Source organism: Lactuca saligna, chromosome 4 (assembly GCF_052625555.1).
Source record: "Lactuca saligna cultivar CGN05327 chromosome 4, ASM5262555v1, whole genome shotgun sequence".
Classification (NCBI taxonomy): domain Eukaryota; kingdom Viridiplantae; phylum Streptophyta; class Magnoliopsida; order Asterales; family Asteraceae; genus Lactuca; species Lactuca saligna.
Window position 1 is genome coordinate 245,538,572 of NC_136420.1, and position 6,498 is coordinate 245,545,069.

Consider the following 6,498-nt stretch of genomic DNA (forward strand, 5'->3'; position numbering starts at 1 on the left):
GGGGTTGTAACCAACATAGTAGGCAAGTATGTTACATGGGAGTTGACGAAAAAATCTTTCAAGCATGGTGTTTACACTTCTTTGTTGGTTCCTATTCGTCCTTAGGAAGATGTGTCAATGGAATTCATTATGGCCTTGCCTAGAACTCAAAGGGGAAGGATTCCATCACAGTGGTAGTGGATAGGTTTTAAAAAATTGCTCACTTTGTGCCACGTCTAACGTGTGTGATTTGGACTTTAAAGCCAATGATGCATCTAACGTGTGTGATTTGGACTTTAAAGAGGTGGTTCGCTTGCATATTATTCCTAAAATTATTGTTTATGATAGGGATTTGATGTTTTTAAGTTACTTTTGGAAAACTTTGTGAAGGAAAGTTGGTACTAAGTTACATTTTAGTACTAAGTTACATTGTTGAGGGGATTGGTTAGAAAAACTCAAAAACATTTGGACATCAAACTTGCACATTCTTAGTTTGCCTGTAATCGTTCTCCTACTTATGCTACAGGTCACTTTACTTTTGAAATGTGTATGGTTTGAATCCTTACATGTCTTTGGGTCCTTAGTTTTCCTGTAATCGTTCTCAAACCTGTTACTTTTTGCTTCATAAAGCCTCCTAGCCATTTTGATACTCTTTGGTGGATTAGGGTTACACTTTAATGCTTCTTATGGCTCCTTAATGTAGCATGGACATTTGTTTCATTCATAGTGTGTCAGTGTGACAACCGGAAATTTTCCATTCTAATCAAACCATTTCAATCCAATAGAAGTAGAGCAGTTACAGTGAAAATTCAGACTTAGAATATAAGTTTGGCAGTTTCAGGGTTTTACACCTAAAGAGATATTAGGAGAGTGGTTGCACTAGGATTTTGTACAACACTGTAATTCCATTACCCTAGATCATTAGAATCCATTCCGAGAATAGAAATATTTTCTGCCAAAAATCTCAGGACTATAAATAGAATTCTGAACCAAATTGGTTCATTAGTTGAATTCCATTTAGAGAAAAGCCAATTTCTCTCTCATGGATCTCCGGGTTTTCATCCCAGATTGATCATTGTGTGTGTCTAAGCCTTCACTTGGCACCAAGCACTTGTCCGATCCTTCCGTACGATAACAGCCCGTTCAATTCCAGTCACTTACTGCAGGTGAGTTCATACCCCTTAACTAATGTTTTAAACTATTTTTAAATGTTTTATGGGGGGGGGGGGGTACAAGTAGAATCATGCTTCTTATTATGTCAATCACAAGTGATTAGTAAGTAGAATTATATACTTATTACGTTAATCACTTGTGATTAATATACAACATTCAAATGATTTGGCTACTCATTAGCCGTTTTACCAAACAGTTTCCTTCAAATGATTTTTATAAACATTTTCTATGTTTTAAACTCCTTATTACACTGTACATCTTACTCCGTACATTACCTTTCAAACTTATTTACAGCTGTGTTTCAAACAAATGTTTCCTTATACTTAAACTGTTTTATTAAACTTATGCCTGCAAATTGTTTTATAGATTGGCATCAAGTCGATCTTTTCTTAAACTAATATTTATGTTTCAAATGTCTTGCAAAATTTGTTTATGCTTTTATATTATAAATTGCATGCTTCTATATGTATAGTTATATAAGAAATGTTTAAAAGACTTAGGAAGGCTATCCACCCTATTTCCTTTTCGCGCCTTGAGATGTGGTCTGGTGGGATATCGGGTAACCGTCCGACAGTCGTTTAAATATTAGTTATATATCATGTGTACATATATAGTCATAAAAGGTCCTTCCAGTTCAACATATGCCCTTGGGTAGCAAGGGTATACATCCATGTCCATACTTACCAGATAGATTACTAGTAAGCTACCATATGGGTAGTTTAGAAAGATACTAGAACCATTACTAGAACACGATATCATACAATGGGTCAGTTCATTCACGAGTCAATACTTGCTAGGTAGAGAGAGAACACATGTTACAACTAGTACAATTACAAGAGTACATTTATATAAGTACATATACATGATTACTATTACATGATTATACACGAGTACACTTACATAAGTACACATACATGATTACTTTTACATGATTACACTTACATGAGTACACTTACATAAGTACATTTACATGATTACCTTTACATGATCACGCTTACGTAGATAATATATGACGAGTTATCGTTACATTTTATATGTATAGATATTGTTATGAAATCCGCATTATTACCTTTACCTTGTGATACAATCACATAATCGATGAGATAGAATGGATATAATATCCTAGTACCCAAGGATACAGTTGTGGGATTGACCATTCCTAAAATCTCTGTTAGCTACAGAGGTAAAAGTACATCCACAGATGTCAACGGTTGGTACCGTTACAGGTATACGATTAAGGGATTAACTATTCCTATACCCAACTGTTAGCAACAGAGGTAAGAGTACGTCTACGGATGTCTTAAAGTTAACAATGTTAGTTACCATAGTACCAAAGGGTAATATTCAGGTTAGTTGTATTATTACCTTTATCTTGTGACTCATTCACATAACCAATCAGGTGAATTATATTTACGTATCCTAGTACCAAAGGATACAATTTCTTATAATGATAATAATAGTAACACAGTTAGGTCTTGGTAGAAGACTACATTCAGAACAGTTAGGTCTTGGTAGAAGACTCCTTTTGTTACTAATAGGAATCATATGGATTCTAGGGTTTTTCAAACATTTACAGTTGATCTATAAACATTTTCATACTTATACAAGCTTTCTTTCAAAATAATGTCAAGTCTTAAAAATTATAAGTTTTACAAATTAAGACACATTAATACTTATGATCTCACCAGCTTCAAAGCTGATACTCGCTTTCAAATTACTTGTATCCTCAGGTCATCATAGACAGGTACCGATGCAAGGAGAAAGGAAGATAGAGCTTGTTCAAGACTTATCTTTCATTTTGATTTATGCTTTAGTGTTTATCAAAATTTGACAGAACACATTTGTATAATAATGATATTATTAATGCAATGGATGATGTTGTTGCTTGTTTACTATTTTACATTGTTGTTGATATTATACATGATGTCCTCCGCCCCAGAACATTTCCGCCGTTCCTGGTTTTGGGGTGTGACAGTCAGACATTATTTGTGTAGTTTCATGAGTTTCTTTAATTTTCATTTTTAGTTTTACTAAGTAGTTGGTTGGGTGGCTTGTAACCACCAACTTTGTATTAAAGGCTTCATATAAGCCAAGTTTATGAATGGAAAAAGGAGATAGATGAAAAAATTGGTACTATGTGTGCCACGTCATAAAGCCAATGATGCTTCTAATGTGTGTGATTTGTACTTTAAAGGGGTGGTTCGCTTGCATATTATTCCTAAAACTATTTATCTGATAGGGATTCCATGTTTTTGAGTTACTTTTGGAACACTTTGTGGAGGAAAGTTGGTACTATGTTACTTTTTAGTACTAAGTTACGTTGTTAAGGGGGTTGGTTAGAAAAAATCCAAAACATTTGGACATCAAAATTTCACATGTTGAGTTTGCCTGTAATCGTTCTCCTACTTATACTACAGGTCACTCTCCTTTTGAACTGTGTATGGTGTGAATCCGTACATGACTTTGTGTCACACCCCGAAAACCGAAGGCAGAAACATTTTCGGGGTTGACTCCACGTTGAGTATCAAATCCAATGCACATAGTAAGTAAAGTAAACAACCATTACATTACATATTTAATGCTTTACATTTGTTTGAAAGTAAAGTTGTACAGGAGTGATACATAGTATATACGAACAAAAGTAAGACGAGTCTTCAACGCACTCCGTCTTTGCCAAAAAGGAATCATCGGGTACCTGTCTAATGCGGATCTGAGAATACAAGCAGTTTGAAAATCAGCATAACACTGGTGAGTTCATAAGCGGTTTTGTTTTCTGAAAATGTACAAGTTCCTTTTTGTTTCTGTTTCTGAAAAAGTTACACACCAAGAAAATCCCATATTTTCTTAAAAGTTGGTTACTAATGTGAAAGATGTATACTGAAAACCTGGTTGTTCTTGTGAGTGGTATTAGTTTTAACACGTATATAAAACTAATGAATGTAAAGTAAACATAGTTACTTGTTCATTATTACCATTTAGTAAATCTTTGTTATTCAAATTGCGAGTTCCATAACCATACGATAGACTAGATATGGCAATAAGTAGTCCACATCACCTTATGAATTTCGTCACCCTTGAACCTTTCGGTTTGGCTATAGCTAGCAGCCAGGTGTGGGGTAGTCAGCCCCATATAGATCTATACACTCAAGTCATGTTCTCCCTCCAAGAGATTCTAATTACGGGGGCGGTCCTCCACTCACGTATCTCTGTGGAGTGTTACCGAGGACTTGTCTCCAATTTATAGGAATAACAAATTTACTAGTAATCACATAGAAAGGTACTGATGCAAACGATGATCCTCCACTCGCGTATCTCTGAGGAGTGTTACCGAGGACAAAACAATGTACTAGGTTTAATGTTTCAAGTTCAAAGGTTATGCTTTTAACTGATATAATATGGAAAACCATTTGTGAAAATATAAAATACAACATTTTATAATGTTTTTCAGAAATAAGATGAAAGAAGGAACTTTCATCTTATTAGAACTTAAATTGTCATCTCTGTGTGACCTTTTTCTATTCGGTCACTTTTCAGGTTCCCAACCATCCTCTTCCCCGTTAGAAACCTGTGATGATGCTCGAGATCGAGTTCTTTGTGCTTGTGCCTCCATTCGTTCCATTCTTTCATGTACTTGGTTAAATTCATTTGTCATCAAACGTCGCATCTCCTCCATCATAGCTTGAACTTGAAGGTTAGGTGGGGGGGGGGGGGGGGGGGTTTGATCACCCATCTTATATTTTTGCTAACAAAAAAAAGTAAGTTACTTCCTCCCAACACTCGCTCACATGTTTCTCTCAAAAATAGTTCACTCAACCCTCGTGTATCCCTCGATTGGCTTTTACCCTCTTTAATCTCACCACACAACCTTTTATCACTCCTTTTAACTCTTAAAGTTCTAAACAAACTAAAGAAGCAATTATGAAATTTGAACTTGTGCCTTGAGGAATTCAAACTTACCAAACAACTTTAAAAAATGTATCCAAAATAAAGTAACCTCAATCTACGAAAAGAAATCCAAACAAACTTGGCTTTGCTAATGATGAAACAAACAATGACTTTTTTTTTTTGAAAAAAAATGACTACAGAATTCAAATTGACTTTATAGAAAAAAAAAAAGGCTTTACTTGTTGTTCCTCTTCTTTCTTTTCATTTTTTTTTTTCCTTTTTTCGTTTTTTTCTCTTTTTTTCTTTGTAAATCTTTTTTTTTCGTTTTTTTTCCTGTAATTCTTTTTTTTTTTTTTTTTTTTTTTTGCTTCTTTTTGTTTTTTTTACTTTTGATTTTTTTTGAGGAAGCTAATAGCCAAATGAAAATATAAAGGAAACAAAAAGAAATGAGAAATATAGAAGTTTGACAACTTAGAAATTCAAAAGTCGCTAGTAAGAACCTTGACAACTTGTGACAAGACCCGCTACCAATATGCGTCTTAGAACTCAAGTAATCAAGAAAAATAAAGAACAAAATAGATATGCAACACAAAGAACTGGCTCTGATACCAAATGATGTGATCTCACCCAAAATTAAGGTTTGAACACGTTTCTCCCGATCGTTCTTTTGGTTGCAGAATTGTAAAACAAAGGTGGAAACTGCGACATGTTGTCTATAAAGAGACAGGAAGCTTGGTATAAACACCACAATCAACCCACCAAATTGATTGATAAGTTTGAACGCCACAAGCTATGAAAACCTGATAAGTTCTAAAGTTCACAAAGAACGAAAAGAGTTAAAAAGTCACAAATTGTATTAAAAACTTGATTGATTTTGAATGGATACATAGACCACGTTTTTATAGTGTGGGAAGAGTACCTAAAGAGCCATGAATTAAAGGAGTGTCTTTAATTTAAGGCATTTAACCCCAAGTTTAAAACTATGAACCTAGACATGGTTTATCACAAAGTTCATGTAACCTAAGACCCTTTTATCTTCCCAACACTTATTTAGGAGACATAAAACGAAAATTACATATTAAAATATAGAAAAAATGAAATGGGCTTGATAAAGCTCTTATTGGATCTTGTAAATCACTCTTGGACTTGAATTATTGTAATCCAACTTTGATTAGGTCCAGTGGGTCTCCCTGCACTTTCTTGAGAACAAACTTCTCTAATCAACCCATTTAAAGCCTCCTTGAATATGACAACCCGAAGTTTACTCCATCGCCGTAACTCGTTTCCGCCCATAAAATTCGTCTCTTTTGAATTGTTTCCGTTTAAGTTTTAAATTAAGTCATTATTTTTTAGATTTCTATTATGACTTAATGTGTGTCTAAACATGATTAGAATTCATTTTATCACTCCATATTAGTAATCGGAAACATTTTAGTTTCGACCATATTGGGTTACGACATC